The following is a 20,774-nucleotide window of genomic DNA, read 5'->3' on the forward strand; positions in this document are numbered from 1 at the left end:
GTAACTGGGACAAAGCCATGCAAATGAAAAAGATCAAACGAGAGCTGGGCCCATTATCCCCAATAGCACATAACATCGACTTCACCCCAGGCTTGAAGAAGACATTTTGGGAGGGATGGAAGTGCGATTACACCCTGACACTGCAGGACATGTTCCAAAACAGTAACCCAAACCCTTTCTTAGACTGCAAAAAGAAATTCGATCTGGGGGAGAACGAAAGGTTCAGATACATGCAAGTACGACATTGGATCTCCCACCCATCAGTGAAAAGGGCGGGAACAAGAGCCCCAACAGGCTTGGAACTCACAATGCAAGAGGGGGAACTAAAGAGGGGGATATCAAGAATCTACAGACTGCTTGATGGGGCACAACCAACGGACAACCTAATATATAAAGAGAACTGGGAAAAAGACATAGGAGAGTCGATAACGGAAAGAGAGTGGGACCAGATACGGACAAGAGCCCATAGATCCTCCAAATGTACAGCAATTAAAGAAGCTGCATATAAATTATGTGTTGTACCTGCGCTCCAGCTACGATCCGTTTGCCCTAGCTCGTATCGGCTTTGCCGTCTAAAGAATCGGGCGACTTCCTTGTTTTCCCCGTTCTTGCAGCATTGGCGGTTACTGGGGAAACCACGCTGCAGGGCTATTCAGCAATTCTCAGTCAGCTGACCCAGTCACGCTGCGGCAAGCCGACGCACGTATGTGGGTCACGCTTTACTTCCCATAAAAGACCATGTGATCCAGGGCTCGGTGCTTCTAATTAGCGTATTTCTCAGTCCCTTGCGATCCTTGTGTTTTGATTCTCTCCTGCTCGACTTCGGATTTTGTATTTTGACAACGCTTTCTGTGCGCCCCTCGATGTTTTGTTGGAACCCAACTGCTCGATCCTGATCTTGGACCAAATCACTTGAATTTCCTGCTACCCTTAGCGGACGTCTTCTTGAAGTCTATCCAGGGCAGCTTTCTGAATCCTACCGTGCAGCCTGCTTTCTCCTGTACGTTCGTGCAGCAAGAACTCCTCCCAGAACACGGAGAAATTCATCAAGCGTTCAGCAACATCCATGATCTGCTTGGTGCTTGCCCAGAGACACGGACGTCAGCATTCCCTCAGGTAAGAAATCCATCAGCTTAAAATAACGTGATCCTACCTTGCCATCCCCCTTAGAAACCATAGGAGCTTACGAAATTCCAACCGGACCCTCTTCACCTAGTACTGTTTGCCTTGTGTGCCATTCACCTTGTGACTGTCATTTACTTATGGAACTGTTGTTAGGCTTACCTGTGCAAGCTGAACGCTACGCTGAATCCTCCCTTGCACCATCCTAGTTGTGACCCTCGTGCCGCCCGGGGAGTTTCCCTTTACTAATTACCCTGTTTGTTATTTTATCCCGTCGTTGTTTAGTGCTCTTAACCACCCTTTAACAACCAGAGAGGTAAGACTTCTCCTATTCATTCATTTCTTTTTTCTCTTTCAAGTATTCCTCATAGCTAAGTATTTCTGTTCTTTCCATCCAGACTTTCGTCTTAAAGACCTAGCTGCTAACACATCTTCAGGTATATACCTCTCCTCTAGAGATCACATATCGAATCCATTCTGATGTAACATTGTTGGCTTTTTCCCTTGTAGCTTGGTGTGTCAGTTTGGCTTTCCTGCTCTTTGGGGTAATCCATTGACCTGCCTGCTTTATTAGGACAGCAGGTTGGTGTGTCACCAGAAAGAGCTGCCTCAAGTGTGGTGGTCCGGTCTGAGTTGCCTTTCTTTTGTCAATTTCGCAGCAGTGACTGAAGGTTCCGTTCCTAAGCGGCTACTCCTACTCAACGCCCCGGCCAGTCCGCAAGGGGGTGAGTAACATTATGCTACAGATGGTATATGTCCCCCCGCAGATTACACAAAATAAACCCAGAGTATCCCCCAAACTGCTGGAGATAATGTGGAGGGAGAGGAGATCTAGTCCACATGTGGTGGTCATGCCCCAAGGCAATTTCCTATTGGAAGGAGATACTGGGACACATCAAAGACATTACTGTCAACGACTTACCGCTCTCACCTAAGGTGATCCTGTTGGGAGCAGAGGCTGAGGGATTATACGCAGCATCGGGACACATGGCCACCCTAATAACACACTTATTATCAGCAGCACAACGGTGGAAAACGCTAGAGGGGCCGACGACACCATGGTGGTGGGTGAAAATATGGAGAATAATGGCAATGGAGAAGGTAACTGCCATAAGAACAGGCACATCAAAGAGATACTTGTCCATATGGTCCCCTTTTAGAGACTTTATCGGAGACAGGGAAGCCCATTTCTATAAACCATGGACCTCAGAAATATATCAATCACCTGACAATCCAGAACAGGGAGAGAGAGAGAGAAAGACAGCACAACGAGAAAACCAGAAGGAGACAGCAAAGGAATCAAGAACCCAGTAAGAATGGCCATGGGTTGTGGGGGTTTGAGGGAGGAAAGTCCTAGGGGGGCAAAATGAAACAAAAAAAGGGGAAAACCTCGGAGATACAGGACAATATACGATATAGCAACAAGAGTAAATAGGACTATGTTGTAAGAAATGTTATGTTGCACTTACTAGGCTTGGAATACCGTATCGCCGAAGGGAAATAAATCTGTTTAAAAAGAGAATAATGGAAAAGAAAGGGGGGGAATTCATTGTTTAATTGTTATACTCAAGAACTTACTTAAGAAAGAAATGAACACTGACTGTAAGAAGAATGCTTAAAATACTACACTGGTTTTCTTATGCATGCTTGTAACCTATGCTCTTGAGAAGAAAATAGAAAATAAAGTTTGTAAAAAAATAAAATAGGAGTTGCCGTGTAATGAACTTGCTCCCACCGACTTATTTGTTTTTTCAAGATACCTAAGAGTATATTAGTCTGTGATAAGGAAAATGTTGCGCCTTGAAATACTTGTCTATAGGCACGTTATAAATGCCATATCATATCAGGAAAAAATTTGATTCTCTTTTGTTTTGTTTTTGGGTTGAACTTATTTTCTTGTGGGGGTTGATTGGGTTTGTGGAATGTGTGGCGTGGACAGTCCCCTTATGTCTTATGACATTGAGAAGTATCTACTGTAGAGTGGGAGCAGAGAAAAAAGAGGCTATGTTAGGAGCAGCCAGACTTTAAAGACTAAACAGGGCCGGTACATAGAAAGTTGGAGCCAGCAGCTCTTGCCTTATAAAGAGGCAATATTTAAAAGAAAGTGCCAGCTAGAGTGTGATGGGTAAGAAGGAACATGCGGGCATATTTGGTCTTGAGAAACTGAGTACAGAACCAATGAAACCCTTAGTCCACAGATCATTGACTGATTCAGTATTGAATGCCTGGGCCCTACACCCAAGTACTTTTCACAAAACGTTTGATTTAATATTTAGCTTCCCGCTTAGTAAGATTTCCTACCACACATCTGACTTTGGGAGTGGCCTTACCTGTGTGTTATGGGTTTTCAGAAGCCACCCACTCCACAGTTAGCTACCACCATCTTTTTCATCCCCAATGTAGTTCTACGGCCCGGGTGCTGTTCAGTGTGATCATGTGATTGCTTTTCTCCTCACCTCTATTCTACTATACGTCTCAATTATGGAGAGGCCGGTGTCACTCAGGTGAACGACAGAAAATAAAACTGAGAGCATTGTGGGTTCCACAGTGTAAAATGGATCTCTGATATTCATTACAACAATTACTAATATCACCTCATCAAGTGTATTGGTGGCAAGCTAATCATACAAAATAAATCATGACAAAATTTGCACAAATTATCATTAGTTTCAATTATAACAAAGAAGAAATTAACCAATTGATAGTCATTACCATGCATTGTTTTTTTTTTATTTACTAAGTGGTTTCACACTTGAAATATTAACTTACAGAACTATTATAAATATACGACAATTAGTACATCATATGGCACAAGACATTACACTGAAAAAACATTTATATGCAGTCAATCACAAGAAGGCGTTAATAAGTCTTTTGAATACCATTTTTCTTTATTCTGTAAGCCTTATTAGCCCACTGTTATTCTATCAGCCCCACAAAGATCGTATCTTTATTCTCTAAAGATCTTGATTCTTTTTTTCATTTTTTCTTCCTAGTGAATCCTCCATTTGTCCGCTAGGGTACTTTAATCATTTAACTGTTCATGCTGCTTTTATTTCTGTTCTGGACTCTTTATTTTTTTTTTCTATTTCAACACCCACATCCTACGTCTCTTATTCATCTTGATCTGTTTTGTTCTGCTACTTCTAATTTTTCGGAGTCTCTGCCCTTCTTTTTTATTCTTTTGATCACCTAATTTCCTCCTTCCTACCTCTCTTCTCTTATTTCTCTTTATAGATCCGTTTGCAATCTTCGAGCTCAGCCTCAAGTTCTTCCAGTTATGTTGGTGCTATTTTTCCTTTAGCCCGCCAAAACTGGGATCAACTATAAATGGCTATTAGAAATATAACTTATCTTTCTCAACTAAAATAACTACTCTTCTCATTGTCCTTTTCTTTGCTTTGAGATTGTCTGATTTGGTAGCACGGAGGAAACAATGCCAACATGTTTCCATAGATAACTATAAGTTAGGAGCCAAAAGAATACTCCTACATATCTTCCTCAGGACGAAACCTAATAGTCTAAACTAAATCGTTTTGAACTAGACCCTAATTGGACCTCAGCCTTTGCCTATGTCTGTGGTTGGTGATTGAACATAGCCACATAAACACATCATAGAACTAGACACTGAGTAGCTCAGCCCTTAACGTGGTTAGGAGATCAAATAAACATGATCAAAGTCATTAGGTTTGGCTATACAACTATGGAGATTAAGACTTTGATATATTTTGTAGAGACCTCACAAAACAACCATTTACATTAGCATGGCAAAGCGTATTTTCTTCGCCAACGCTTGGCATAATCACTGCCCCAATGAATTATGAGCATTGAAATGTCTATATATGAGATGCCTATTCCATCATGGCCATATTAAACACAGGCAATGGCAGCCATATAGATTAGTTGTAATGATCATAGTAACCATAACAAACGCAATATAATGCTGGACAGAGTAGCACAACAAAACAAGGTTTTGAGAGGCATCATTTACCAATTCTCTCTACCCAATGTACTTACACTTGATTCTGAAAAATGGTAGCCACCATAACAGAGCTTTTCCCACGGTGCACGCAATCTACTTAATGGAGCAGATTATTACTGCCAGAGCCCCTACAATGTGTCTTCAATCTATGGTCAAAGAAAGTTAGAGCTCTCTTTCTCTAGCGAGACCTAACCAGGGAATGGACTAAAGGTTCTGTCATATTGGAATTGTTCCTGCCACATCTCCTGTGGTTGACTATGGTGTTTAAGTACCAATTAGAGAAATGCAGGTCAATCCTGAAGTACTTGTTGGAGCATGGGACAGGTTGCACCCCAGCTCCTGCCTCTTCCTCTAGAAAATGTGCTTCATTTTAGAGTAATGTAGGGGTCTGCTTATCCCTACACGAGGGCCACACATTATTTTCTATTGCTTGGTCGATACTAAAATAATATATAGCAACTGTTTGCTCTCTCCTCTGCAAGAACAATCTTCAATAGTATCTCTCTACCATCCTGTCAGAAGTAAATAATTGCAATCAACAACCCAGGTAAATCTGCAGTAAGTCACATATTGGCCAGGATAGACCAATAGGCAGTGTGAGGGCGCAGAAGGAGGAGACCAACACGCAGGTGGCATGGTTGTTGGCATAAACATTTATTAATAAGAGAAAACCACCTCTAACTCTTAGAAGGGTGTTCCTACCTCAACCAAAATACTAAGGATTCAGTCAGGATATGTAAGTATATCAAGAGTCCACGATCCTGTGTCGAAACCCTGCTTCTGTCCTTTACACCTGCAACTAAAATAAAGGGATAGTGGATCGTCTTGATCCAGAAGAATTACTCCCTTCTTCTGGACAGTGGATCGTAGTTCAATTGTAGTTGGGATTTTAACCTGAGGGAATGACTCACTTGGCCAGGTCTCCATCCTTTTCCAGGGTATAAAATAGAGTTCCAAGTTGACAGGTCAACAAGCCGCAAAGTTCTCAGTTCTACTCAAAAGAGCCAAGTTCTGATTCCTCCTCCCTTCCCCAGGTGTCAATCCCTTTCCAGGGGCACAAAACAATGTTCCGGCTTAAAGTTCCAACTCCAACATCAACATTCCTTATTGTCCATAGTTGGTTCTTCACTAACGGGTTCCTGGAGAATGCCTCCCTTCTCCATGTATCTTGCTCTCATTATTTTCACAATGCCAGGGGAATGACTCCCTTCCCCTGACGTTTTCTCTGGCTTGCTTTGCAGTTCCCAATGCCATGTTATGATACCCTTCCCTGGCCTTTTCCCAGGCGTGCATTGCAGTCTGCAATGCCAGGGGGTATGATACCCTTCCCCTTGCCATGTTTTAGGCATGGTTTGCATTTCACAATGCCAAAGGGATCTCACATCCTCCTCTCTCTCTCTTTGGTTCAGCCCACTTGGTTCACTCTCCTGCCAAGCGTTGCCATGAGGAAGACATCTTATTTCTGTGGGGTCTCCAACCCTGGTCTCTTGCTCCTTAGTTTGACCAACTTGGCTCCCACTCTTGCCAAGTGCTGTCACATATAAGATACCCTGTTTTCTCTTCTTGACTGCCTCTCTCGCCAAGTACTGTCACAAGGAAGAAACCGTATTTCTTTATGTGGGTCCCAGACCCCTGCTTTCTAAGTCCCCACCGGCACTGGCATCTAGCTCTTTACCTTCGCGGGCCTCTGGACGCTCTGCCGATCTTCCTTGGGTGCTTGTGGTCATTCACCTGGCTGCGCGGTTGTTTCTCTGTTGCTGGTGCTGGTCCCATGCTTCTCTTTTCCGGTATTGGCTTCCTGCTCCCAGTGCTGCTCCAGGTTCGCTCCATGTGACTTGGTTCTTTGTTCCCTCAAGACCGAAGTGATTTCTTCTCTGCGTCTCTTTTGAATCTCCTGGCTGGACGGTCCTTCTGCTTCGGCTGCTGGTCGCTCTCCACAATGCAGTACCTTTGGTTTCTCAGACAGTTCTGCAAGTCCTTTGTGAGTTTTTATGTTAACCCTGCCAGTCCCTCCTCTGGGGAACACTAGAATGGTGATGACCATTTCACCAGATATTCTTCATGGCTCAGCGCCTCTTCTTCTTCTCAGTTGGAGTCCCATAGGTTTTACTAGGGACACCTATACTCCTCATCTCAGTAGAGATCAGCCCTGTGGCCTTGCATACATACATGGGGTGGTTAGTTAACATGGAGTCGGAGGGCAAGCGATATGATAATATATGGGAGGGATGGATAGGGTATGAATACTGTGTTTCCCTTGGATAGTCGTCCCTGTTCCCAGAGAGGGAGTCTCTCCATATGAGATCCACCTGCTGAATGCCCTCAGCCCCCCAGGGAAACTATAGGGTAGTGGTCTCACCTGCCTGGCCTCATGGGAAGGGGCTCCCCCTAGAGGAGTAGGGACAACATCCAAGGATTCGTCTCAGCAGATAGAAATGAGCACATCTCTAGTGGGCAGCTTAGACTAAAAATAATTTGTTCAATGGAGATGATTAGATTATAGCCAATTCTATATATTTTAAATGTCTTTCCTTTTTATATATTTTATTTAAATAACATTCTGTTTTTAACATATTTCTAGTTTGGACATTGTCTGAACGTGTTATGTAAGATGTGCTAATTTGTTGGAGATGCTGTGGGCTAGGCATGTTGCTACTCCATTCCCTCAAATGCCGTCCATTTCCTCCTGTAATTTATCTGCCATCATGCCCACATTCCACCCTCATGCGTAACTGCAACATCAGCCTGCTCTCGAACTCACCTTCAACATTGAAGCAGCTCTTCCACCTACGCCTCCCGTCGCTCCAGCCATCCCTACCAGAAATAAAAGGAACATAACCACTGAAAAGTTACTCCACCTCATCCTTCCTACCCTTAATAACGCCACTGACTCTTGCTCAGACCCGACCATCCTAGCTGACACCTATAACCAGACAGTGCTTTCAGCCATAAATTCCATCGCCCCGCTCAAACTTAGGAGACCCAAACAACATGCACACCTCAACTCGTGGTTCACACCACAGCTCAGAGTGCTACGTTCAGAGAAACGCAGCGCAGAGTCACGCTGGAAAAGTCACCCTTCAGACGCCCACAAGGACAGTCTCTTCTTAGCCACCCTCAACTATAAAGAAGCTATACTCCAGGCGAAAAAAGAATCCTACAACAACCGCATCGTGTCAGCCCAATCTAACACCAAGGAATTTTTTAAAATTCTCAAGGAACTTGAGACGCCTGCAGCCCCCCATGACTCCTGCACTAAAGATAGCAACTGGTGTACTAATATACAGACAGCACTCCTGGGCAATATCGCCACCCTCCAAACCAAAATTAGAGACAAACAAAAGTCCCTACAGTCAGACCAACCTCTAACCGCTTCCACATCTAGTACCCACCAAGCCAACCTGACCTATAAACCATTTGCCTTCTCCCCTCTCTCCATTCTTGAAGTAGAAAGAATTATAAATAACCTCAAGCCTTCTAATTGCCAAGGTGAGCCTTGCCCGGCGCCTATTATCAAGTAAGCCTCACATGACCTAGCCCCCTTTATCACAGCCTTCATAAATGCCTCCTTCAAAACGGGTTGTGTCCCTGACAACCTCAAGGACGCCTGGGTGATCCCACTACTCAAAAAACCATCCCTTGACCCCAACATACCAAACAACTTTAGACCAATCACTACTGTCCCGTTTCTGCTCAAGATCCTTGATCGTGCAGCATACTTGCAGACCCAAGACTACCTTGAATCCAACAATCTCCTGGGGCTAAGACAATCAGGCTTCCGCCCCAAACATGGCACCGAAACAGCTCTGATTGATCTGAAAACCCAGATGGAGACTCTAAAGGACAATGGGAAGCTAGCGTTACTCCTTCTCCTTGATCTCCGCGGCATTTGATTTGGTTAACCAGCAAATACTTTGCCAACATCTTAAATGTGCGGCCTACTTCTCAGACTCTGCTAATGCCTGGATCCACTCCTTCCTTAGCAACTGGCCCATGCGGGTCTTCTCATCCACAGCATCGGCAGACCCCTCGCCTATTCACTGCGGCGTCCCTCAAGGCTCATGTGTATCACCCACGCTTTACAACGTGTTCACCAAACCCCTGTTCGATGTGCTCGATTATCTGGGTGTCTCCTACACCAACTACGCGGACGACACCCAGATACTCATTCCTATCACTGGTGACTACACAGCCGATACCAAATCCTTGAATGATGTCTATCTGGTCATTCAGGCGTGGATGGCGCAACACGAACTATGCCTCAACGATGACAAGACAGAGCTCCTATTACTAGGATCATCTCAACGTCTTAACAAACTAGACCAAGTCTACAAGTCTTTCATCATTGACGGTAATGACATCAAGGTCTCTAAAGACACTAAAACTCTAGGGCCATCATTACGACTTTGGCAGTAGCCATGCCGCTATTGGTTGCCGCCAAAATCGGGTCTGGGTTCCCAGAATGGGGAATTACTGGGCCATTCCGAGTTCGGAGGGGCCGGTAATTCCTCCCTTCAGGAACCCGGGCCGGACATTCCCCATTCCCATTTCAACCCCCATAGGGCTGAATGGGAATGGGAGAGGGAGCAAACAACGGGCCGATTACGAGCGGCCCGTTGTTTGCTCCCTCTTCCCCTCGCGGGACCCGCTCTGTATGTCTGGTAAAGCCAGACGTGCAGAGCGGGTCCCGCGAGGGGACCTCGTAATCAGGCGGTATGGGGTTGACGGCGCCGGCACCTTTACCGGCGCCGTTAACCCCTTACCGCCTGACTTATAATGAGGCCCTAGCCGCCTATCTGGACTCCACCCTCTCACTAAGCAGACAAACAAATGCAGTAAGGTCGGCATCGGCCTATACATGCAAACTTATCACCGCTTGCAGACCTTTTCTGAACCCTCATAACTGCATTACCCTCGCAAGAACACTCATGTCCAAAATCAATTACTGCAGTGCCCTCTACTTAGGGACCAGCCAGTCTAACCTCAATAAACTGCAAACTATCCAGAATAATGCCATAAGGGCAGCTCTCAATATCCCTAGACGGTCTCAAATCTCTAAAGTCAGAACTGATCTACATTGGCTCCCGGTAAAACAAATAATTGCCTTGAAAACACTAGCTACCTTTCCTCTCGCCTTACACTGCGCACTTCCTCACGACCTACTAGATCAGCTCAAACTCACAGCCTAATCCTGCCCAGATTTAAACTCCAAAAAGCGGGTGGTATGAGCTTCCCTGTCCTAGCTTCAAAACTCTGGAACACACTGCCTACATCCATCAGAACCGAGCCGTCGTTCCTAGCTTTTAAGAATAATACCAAATCTTGGCTGTTCACGCAGATTCTATGAGGCTCCTTCACTTACGCTTTGCTACCGATTTGTAATCTATGTCATTTGTTTATTTATGTAATTTTGTACTTGTACTGTAATTTTGTAAATCGTAATTTGCGCATCTTGTATATATTGTAACCTGCCTCTAAGAATATGCGCCCGGTTGCCCAGGGGCCTGTCTGTGCATTATAAATAAACTAAACTTCAAACTACGTCTGGACCCGTACAGAGTCACCTGGAGAGAGCAACACTCGCATCCAAACATAAGAAGTTAAACACAAATTGATCAACCTTTATTCGGATTTTCCTCCCCACAAAGGGTTCTCTTGTTCACACTAAAATAGCAAACACATCCTTTACGTTATTTATTTTTGGTTTAAACGGGTGCAGAGTGGAGTTGCTAGACGCATTAACATTTTGAAGCATAGGAACCAAGTAGACGTTTTGTCAAATGGGAATTTTGACTGCACCATCCCTTCCGTTCCAGGCAAAGCGTACCACCTCAAGGTGAAGTTTCAAATGTGACTCATACATGCTCTGCATGGTCTAGTACCAAGCTTCTTGAACATGTTGCACTCACAGATCAACCTTTTCACTGAACGCTGGAAACCTGCAAAATTTTGAGGGTCGACCTTAAAGAAGTCGCTGACTCTCAGAACTGCATGTTTCCTAATTGATCTTTTTTCATTTTGGCTTAAAGTCAGTGCAAAAGCCAAAACTATTGCATTGGAGGACAGCTAGGAGGGAGATGCTACATAAGGTGGGGGGGGGGTTCACACAGCTTGTATGTGTTTGGTAATTTACCCACCCATTGACTGCCCATGGACATGCTAATCCCTATGGCCATTCCCACTACTTCCTGTCCCCCCTCCCCCAAAACACATCCTCCTGGAATCTTTTTGGGCTAGCTCTATCAAGCAGTAACGTCCACGTGTGTGATCGAAGTTCCTGCCAGTGCTATTTCAAAGTAGTCTTCTGATGCTGTCAATGTGCTTCTGGTGTAAAAAATGTCTGACCCAAGAACGCCTTCAGCCGCTTGATTTATAAGCATTGTGCTTGACCTTCTCAGAAGACCTGCCAAAAACATTGTTGGGCTTGCACATAGGCATTTGCCAGGCACTGCCATTATATGTCCATGTATCCGCACCATTTTGAAGCTGCTACCATTAATGGTCCGTTAGCATCATTATGGTCGTAACTACACAAACGCCCAAACTGTTGGCATTGCCAGTGTTTGCCGCATCAGGTTTTCCCTTGTATGCTTATACGTGATATTTATATTATTCTTTCTTTGAGCTGTCTTTATGTGGATATTTTATAATGTTGATGCCCCCTTCACCCAGTGCGCCATCATCTGCTCTTTTATTGCACACGAAAATCCTAAGGCTGATAAGCGGACCCTGCCAGACTATAAGTAGTGAAACCTGTGCTTGTATTTCAGTCGTCAGAGTTTTTCTTGTAGATTAATTGCACAGTAAATGTGATCGTCCTTTGTGGAGAGAATGAGTCACTTTACATAAATGACCATGCATTGTTTACCGTTAACTTTCTTTCTTCAAAGACCTGTACGTTTACTGGATCCCGTCCACCGATTGCAATTTCTGAAATGTTCTTGTAGCTCCATCACACCTCTTGGCATTGCAACAGTGTCAAAAGGGTGCTCAGCCATCTGATCAGAGCCGAAATCAATCCCCCGGCTCCACCTGTACTGATCATACTGGTCTTGAAATGGTCAATGTTATTTGGGCTGCAGTTCTTTGGCCCTGACCGTGATCCCTGGTCAAGATGTTTCTCTGCAGACAAGGGAGTTGCACTCTTCAAAGGTTCGAGGTACTTAGCCCATAATTGGACTTCTTTATGTATTTAACTAGCTCACTGTTTCTGGTTTCAAGACACCAAATGGTCTACCCAGGGATTATATTGCCCTGGCATGAATTATAGTACGGTGTAAAAATTTGAATCTTAATTTAGAAAGTGTCCTTCAGAGTGTAGCCAAAATATTGTGTTTTCATTCAGGCAAGACTGGGCTGCTACTCTCTGTTTTGGAAACTGTAGTTCAGTACATCTGTTACCCTCCCATTAAGTACAAAGATGGCTCTTTTCTATTTTAGAGGCAGTGGTGTACTGCCTGTGGGCATGTCCCAATGCAACCTTGAATTGTTTTGCCTGCCTGTCAGACAAGTCTCCAACCGGACATAGCTACGTGCAAAGTAGGATTCAGAGGTTGAAAAAATGTGGGATTTTAGTAAAAGTAATGGGGTGCAGTTGAATGTATTGTAGTGGCTAAAGACTATATTTCTACAGTTATCTCATTAGTATGCACTTTACAACTTCCAGCAAAGCTTGTTTTTTGAAAAATGTTACGGTAGCTATAGCAGTGCAACTTGTGCATACATTTAAATGGCACTAAGGGGCTTTTTTTAAGTGTGTGCAGCTTGCCCACATATGTAAATTTGCAGTGTGTTCAGGCACATGGGAGTCAAGGTTTGGCCCGTCTTGAATCTGGGATTGTCTATTGGGTGCCTAAGAAAATGCCATGCTTCATAGGAGTCGGAGGAGGGTTAATTTTTTGAGGTTCAGATGTTGTGTCATGGCTTATGGTACTCCAGGTAGAGGTCTGGTTTACGGGTGCCAGGGACACAGCGGTGATAGGAATCTAGTGCCCGAATAACTCTTGATGTCGCTACCCTTCCTTGGTGGGATAGCATGCTCATCTCAGCTGATAAGAGAAGTGACAATGAATTTATCAATAACACACCAAGCGACTTTAACAGAATGTTAATGCCTCTCAATGTGTGATGGCTCTGGGTGGTTTCTGCATCTTTTGATGATTGAGTAAAAATAATAATAAACAAGAATAAGAAGTACACACTCTGCCTTTTTTTACCGCAGGAGTTAGAAGCCTTCATTGATTCTACTGCCCACCCACCTTTGTCACCTCCTATGTTGATGTTATAGCATACACTGAAATGGCAATTTTTGTGGCAGAAATTTTCGGATCTACGTTAAAAAAACGAATACAAAAAGCTCGAATTACAAAACTGTTAGCATTTTATAATTTGAGCTTTTCGGATTTCGGTTGTTTGTCCCCTGCTGGGCATCTAATTTATGCGGGGGAAACCCCTGCAGTCCATAATACCCAACTATGGGAGCGGGGGAGACCCCCGCAACATCTGCTTCCCTTGTTCGGTATTATGGAATTCGATCTTCTATACCAGTTCCGAATGCGCACTAAGTGTGCATTCAATTCAACCTTTGTTTCCTCTTTTTTGGGGTAACACCGAATTTTTCCACTGTGTATTGAGTGCACCCAATAACATGGAGTATAATAATTTTTCAGAATATAAGTTGTCATCATTCATGAGAAATTAGACATCTGTGATGGAGACCCAAAGACAGCAAATATTTTAAGTAGTGTGGCAAATGCTGTATGGTATGAAAACACAAGGACTGGGGCTTCCCCCTGTATTCATGCCTTCACCATTTATAACCCTCCATCTTTCTCAGATACTGCTTTCTGATCCATCAGCTGGTAAAACCTCTGAAAGTTCTACTTTGCTTTCTGTCCCTTCTTTGGCATGCAGGCGTGAGGCTTTGTGGCAATGCGAGTTGCCTTACGCATACAACTGTTAACCATTACCTTTCAATGTTCATTCAAATTGCTGTTCGCCTTAAACATGGTAACTTGATGACTCTGTCAGTGGGATATCATTTTTCCAGTTTCAGGATTTCATCCAACGAATTTATATTTTCTGTGAGTTGTAGTTAATGTGCAGACTGGACCTAAAAAGCAGGTAGCAATAATTTGCAAAAGGGAAACAAAAGAGTCGCCAAATAGTAGCCTGGGTTCATGGACTTGAAGTACTGTTGTTCTTGCTCTGGCTTGCTGGTACGGATTTGTCCACCAGGCTAGAGAGGGACTGACCACTGGAACCACTGCCCACACCCTAAACCGGCTGGAAAGGAAGCGGCTATGCAACCTGCAAACACAGATGTTAAAGAACCAAACCAGAGATGGGCTACATCCTGAGTTGTTACAATCCACATTGCCAACCATACCCTCCCAGAGGTTACCCCTTAATATAAGAATGCCAACACACACCAGGGTAGCTCTTGGGGGTCTCAACAGGCACCTTTTATTCTTTAAAATGCATGTACATAGCCATCTCCCAGGCCTCCTGCTACTAACCTTCCTGCATCCTTTTCCAAAACCTGATCTACCTACCTCAACTCTCTCAAGTGGGACAGAGGAAGACTCCGTCGGGTGAGCAGGCACAGCAGTTCCCTTATGCCCTATTCAACCACCCCCCAAATAACTAAGTGGCTAACCCCTTTCAGTGATCCCTCTCTCAGAACTATCTAATGCAGGTTGCTGCACACGCTGCCTTCCCCAATACCGGGTCCCTCAGCAATTACCCTACTAACACCTTACTTAACACTAATTCTTAAAACCAATGCCCACAATAATTAAACATATATACATATAAATACACTTATAAATAAATATATACTGCCACACAAAAATTGCACACCAGTTCTTTCCCCCAGAGTACCTTGATGTTTCTGAATGTGACAGAGCATACACCTCACTACTGCCTTTGGAGGGGCTGGTCCACCCCATCTGAAGTCCTCTTCCATTGTGGTGCCCCATTCCCAGGTGGGGTGTCGCTGTCAATGTCGCAGTCCAGGAGATCTTAATTTTCACTGCGAAACCCCGCATACATGTGGGGTACTGTTGTGGGAGCCCTGCAAGGCTTCTTCATGGCGACACCCCATCATCTGATGGTTTGCCACCATCACTGCCGTGACCCAGAGTATCGATTCTTCAACATGACACCCAGTTCCTGGCTGCACCAGGCACAAAGCCCCAGGGCAAGTACTTAATGCGAGAGTGCTCCTAGCACATGTAGTCCACCTTGCTGATGCCTTGTGGATGCTCAAAAAAGGTTACTTGGTTCCACCCACAACAGGAGCTAAGTCACAGCATGACACTAACACGCATACACATAGTGTGAGGTTGAACAAGAACGGCTCGGACACCCTGATTATATTTCAAATAAATACGTTTTTATTTTCCTATGCGTCTTTAGGTTCAGACAGATCATTGTGACCCTGTCAGGCAGTCCAAAACTACAAGTCTTTTGAGTTGTCCCCCGGTCTATGCTGACCCTCACACTATTTTTTTGATGTGGTACCCAAAGGGAAAATATATTCTCCTCTGGCCTGTTTATCTACAGCCTTGCTTCCTTGGTTAATGGATTCCCTGCCTCTCAGTAAGTGAAGTTTGCCTTACATTCCAGAGTACTTTTCTCTTTATAGTGAATATCCAATATTGTATGGTGCCAGGGGGACATTCCTCTTCCTTGGTCTTTCCAAACACAAAATGCCAAGGGTAAAATCCTCTTCCTTGGACTTTCCAAACCTATACTTTGCCAAGGGGAAATTCCTCATCCTTGTACTTTCCAAACCTATGAACTCGATATTTAGTTCCTGTGTGTCTTTTACCTCCCCTCCTACCAAGGGTTGTCCAAGATATTCTACTGATGAGGAGGAGTATCATGTTTAGTAAGTAGTATCATGTTCACGCTCCAGTACTGGGTTGTTCTCAACAAGCTTTGAGCGTTTATTTAACTGAGAGTTTCAACTCTCCATTCTCAAGTGTGAACGCCTAATTCCTGCTGGTTTTATGGTAAAATCAGTCCCGGCTTCACTACTGCCCAGGACTCATTTCATACGTCTCGCTTGCTGTTTTCTTGAGCCACCACAGGGAGGCTTCCCTGTGTTTGTATCGCGGTCCTCTGATAAGCGGCCTGCTACGATTTGGCTCTGTACTGCATTCACTCCCACCCCCGGCCTCATATAGATATAGGTCCAACCTGTCGGTATAGACAGCTACCGTCCTCTGGTGGTCTTCCACGTTGCCCGCTGGGTTCTCTGCCAGTGCGGGACCTCTATGTGGGGCGCACTAGGTGGCAAAGTCTCGTCTATACGGACTTTGCCACTCCTTCCTCTCTGTCCACGGCCATGTGTATTCACCCAACACTCGGCCACCGTTCCCGAAGAAACAGTCTTTCGTTTCGTTCTGAGCTGCAGCGTCTCTTCTGTCTCTGCTACTGCCAATTCCACAACTAGTACTGCTACTACAAAAGTCCTTTCCGTGTCGGTCTTCCCTTTTTTTATGGAGCCACCTCTGCTTGGGTGAAACGCTAGACCGTGACGTCTGGTTCTTTTCGCAGCTTCTTTAATCAGGCTTAGTCTTCTTCGTTGCAGTGCTTCCATTCTGGTAATATGTCTGTGTCCTATAGAAGTACATTTCCCTAAATGGGATGGTAAGGACAGATAGGGTCATAGGAACTGGAGAAAGGTTATATTCTTTTTCTTTCTTTGACCATTGAAATTATGTAGCTTTGTCTGTTACCTATCTTCATACGGTTTAGGTTCTGTGCTTCGTCACAATAGATATTAAGTAGTGTTTATCCCACCCCTGGTGTATGTGTATTTTCTTTCCCTTAGCGGTTGATCCATGCAACCCACCTAGCCGGGTCCTAATAAAGCCATGGGTTACAGAGTCACCACCCTACTCTTAGATCCTGTAGGAAATGATCTATTGCCAAACCATCAGGGCCAGGTTAGTCAGAAGACACTAGTCTGTTAGCATCTCCAATTACCTCTACCTTTTTCCAGTCGTTGAAGCTTATCCAATACTCCTAACTAGTGTATCTGCATGTGACGGCCAAGGCCTTTCTGGCTTTGCCGGCTTCAAGTCTTTAATTTCTAAGGCACACCCTGGATTTAAAAGGGATTAAGAGTTTTGAATATTTTTCTATTTCTGCAAAGACAAATCTTTTTTTTTTGTTTACAATGTATGCTTATTTTTTTACGATTCAAATTATTGTCACTAATAGAAAAATGACACTTAGCTTGGCGATACTTTTTTACACCTGGAAAAAACATCAATTTTACTATGAAAACCTTTCAAAATTCTACCATATTTCTATCAGTGCTTGAAGTTGCAGCAGAGAGAGTCTTATAAACTCCAAGCTGTGATTCAAGGGTTTTTATTAGAAAGAATATAAGGTATTTAGACCTGCAATGCATTTAACCACTACTGGTGTGCACTAGTGGCGTCCCTTTCTTGTCCTCCTGTGGGTTCTCACCTCCCTAGCCCAGGCGTCCCTAAATATCAGTGTGGTAACTAGCAATAGGTAACTCCAACTATGTAAAATCTGGCTAAGGTGATGGCCTAAAGTTGGTAGTCTTCTCTTCCTGACTCCCTCTGGGATTCCCCTAAGGGGTACCCTATCCTAATATTCCCCTGATCAAATTGTAGAAGATTATGTTCTCAATATTGTGCCTTCGTAGACACTACGCTACTTTCACTCCTTCCTCTTGCTCCCTGTCTCCTATCCCCAATGTTCCTACTCCACGTTTACCACACTCTCTCTCTATACTCCTCCACCTGCTCCTCTTGTCTGTCCCTCTGATATTCAAACATCCAACTGTCCCACTTTCCATTACTCTCACCTGACTGCTCCATCTTCTCTCTCTGCCATCTCCTCTCCCGTCTCACCCTTCTCTTCTTCCCTCTCTTCTCCGTTATCCTCCACTCTACACCTAATTCCCTCTCACTCACCCTCCTCACTCTGCAACTGGTACCTCTCATGCACCCCACCACCCACACACCCACTCACTCATTCAGAGCATCAAGCTTTCTGGTGCCACTATCTCACTAAAACCAATTCATCTTTAACAATCTCTACTACAATCTCCTCAACGCTCATCTCCACTGTATGTCCTCCACCTGGTCTCTTGGTCTTCTTCTTCTTCTGACTTCACCCAAAAACCCTTCACTCTGTCTATATTTGGCCAATCTTTGATGCTTCTTTTCTTGTTGTAGCTTTCCCCCTCCCCTGTAATTCTCTGGTGCCTCACCTGGTCTTGGGCGCTAATGTCTGCATTTTCTTTCCCCTGGGGTTGGGTTTTTGTGCTACAAGTCTTGTTAATCCCATTTACTCTGCCCCCTTTTCTCGCACGCCATTAGAAATTGTTTCAGGGCTCTGAGTACTTTGGCATTCACATTGCTCAGCCTTCTATAAGTACTGAAGTACTTCTCAATGATTCTGTACGGCATGTAACTCTCTGTATTCTGGAGCTTTGGAGATGTTTCAGTCCTGGGCACCTGCTGTGCATTCTGGAATCAGTTCTGTTCTGACAGAGAGCACAGAGCAGCATCGAATTATCAAGATAGACAAGGCACACACTCGGGGCAAAGACTGGTGCCCTCCGAACTCCCTCACCCCATTTCTGGGTCACTACTGGCTCTGGAAAAAACCCTGGTAGGCCTCATGCCCCATGCTGCGAGGATTCATCCTCCTAACCCCCGAAAGGGTCGCCTCTCGGGCTCTGTCACAAAGAGAACATAAAGTGTTGTTCCAATCACCCACTGTGTAATGAATTTAAAAAATGATAGGCCCCAAAAATACACATTACTGCAATATAAAGAATCAATCTAGTATTCTTTTAAATTTATTTGATTTGTTGATTCGCCCAGATCCAGAGGTATTGCAGCGCTAGTTATTGAGGTTACAGTATCAGTATAGCAGATTTTGTTACAGGTAAATACATTGAGTTCATGCATAAAGGTCTATTCACGCATATTTGTTAAATAGTGCAGTTTTTACTTTTTTGCGAAAGATCTTGTAGGCAGGTTTATCTTGGATACAGGAGGGTAGGGCATTCTATAGAGTGGGAACGATAACAGTGAAGCTTCTTCCGCCCGCTCTTTTTCTGTGGAATCTGAATTTAAAAAATGATAGGCCCCAAAAATACACATTACTGCAATATAAAGAATCAATCTAGTATTCTTTTAAATTTATTTGATTTGTTGATTCGCCCAGATCCAGAGGTATTGCAGCGCTAGTTATTGAGGTTACAGTATCAGTATAGCAGATTTTGTTACAGGTAAATACATTGAGTTCATGCATAAAGGTCTATTCACGCATATTTGTTAAATAGTGCAGTTTTTACTTTTTTGCGAAAGATCTTGTAGGCAGGTTTATCTTGGATACAGGAGGGTAGGGCATTCTATAGAGTGGGAACGATAACAGTGAAGCTTCTTCCGCCCGCTCTTTTTCTGTGGAATCTGGGGGTAGCTAGTGAGGTAGAGGTAGAGGAGGTAGAAGAGGATGATAGCAAGTTTCGCGCATTGGACTTCTTTGTGATGTGATGGGTGAGGTAGGGGGGTGCAGTGTTGAGGAGGCAGCAATGGGTAATGGATACGATTTTAAACTTGATGCGTGCTTTAATTGGTAGCCAGTGTGCTTCGCGTCTCGCTAGGGATATGTGATCAGATAGTTTTAGGCCCCACACTGCTCTTTGGATCAGTTGTAATTTGTGAAGTTTTTTTAAGAGGTTCCTGCAAGGATGGCATTGCAGTGATCTAGTTTACTTCCAATGCCGACCCAAGCTAGCGCGAGACAGTTTTGAGTGGTGAGGAATTTCCTGGATTGGTTAATAAGTTTGGTCGAGTAGATAGCGGATGAGGCGACTGTTTCTGCATGTTTAGCTCTGAGTCAAGATAAACACCCAGTGTTTTAACATGGGTAGATACCGGTGTGATGTTCCTGTCAATGCAGAAGGAGGCAAAAGCAGGGTCCAGGTGTTTGTGGTGTTGCGGAGAACCGACAATGAGGAGTTCTGTGTTATGGTCATTTAGGCATAAATGGTGTGTGGCCATCCAGGCCTGGATGATGGTGTAAGGGGATGTTGAGGCTGTCTAGAAGATCAAAGAGTGGCTTGGTGTACATATTGTACAGTATCGGTGAGAGGCATGATCCTTGTGGGACTCCATAGGAGAACAGGGATTGGGTCTGCAGCTTCGGCTCCAGTGGTGACCCTGGAGCATCGTCCAGTAAGGAAGGACTTGATCCAGTTAGCCGATTCACTGCGGAGGTTGAAAGTGGCTGTAAAGTGGTGGCATAGGATGTCGTGGTCGACAAGATCAAAAGCTGCTGAGAGGTCAAGTAGGAGGAGGGTGGCAAGCTCTCCAGTTTCCCGGAGGGAAAATTCTGTGCTGTCTGGGTCTGAACCCAGAGTGGCGCCTGCCAAGTAGATTGTGGGTTTCTAGATGGGTTTGGAGTTAGGAGTTGGCGATGCAGTCGAGAATTCTCAGGAGGTAGGGCACTGTCATGATAGGGCGGCCGTTGTTGGGGCGGGTGGGGTTGACAAAGGGTTTTTCAGGAGCAGCGTGACCCAGGATTCTTTGATGGAGTTGGGGACTATGTGGGAGTTGAAGGATGCATTGATTAATTAAGCAGTGATGGGAGCGAGGGGTTCAGTGCA

The 20,774-nt window shown here is 44.5% G+C and overlaps 1 protein-coding gene across 6 annotated transcripts in view; it reads left to right on the forward strand.

Moving 5' to 3' along the window:
- Positions 1 to 20,774, forward strand: part of CTBP1 (C-terminal binding protein 1) — a 1,060,098-nt gene that overhangs the window by 46,325 nt on the left and 992,999 nt on the right. The window contains exon 1 of one of the 6 annotated variants that reach the window (XM_069632163.1): positions 1,787 to 1,847. The exons of the other annotated variants lie outside the window; for them this stretch is intronic. The gene's annotated coding sequence lies outside the window, so the exon portion shown is untranslated. Of the gene's footprint in view, positions 1 to 1,786; positions 1,848 to 20,774 lie in introns of those variants that run through there. 6 annotated transcript variants of the gene reach the window in all.

This window comes from Ambystoma mexicanum, chromosome 6q (genome assembly GCF_040938575.1).
Source record: "Ambystoma mexicanum isolate Mex_15411 chromosome 6q, UKY_AmexF1_1, whole genome shotgun sequence".
Lineage (NCBI taxonomy): Eukaryota > Metazoa > Chordata > Amphibia > Caudata > Ambystomatidae > Ambystoma > Ambystoma mexicanum.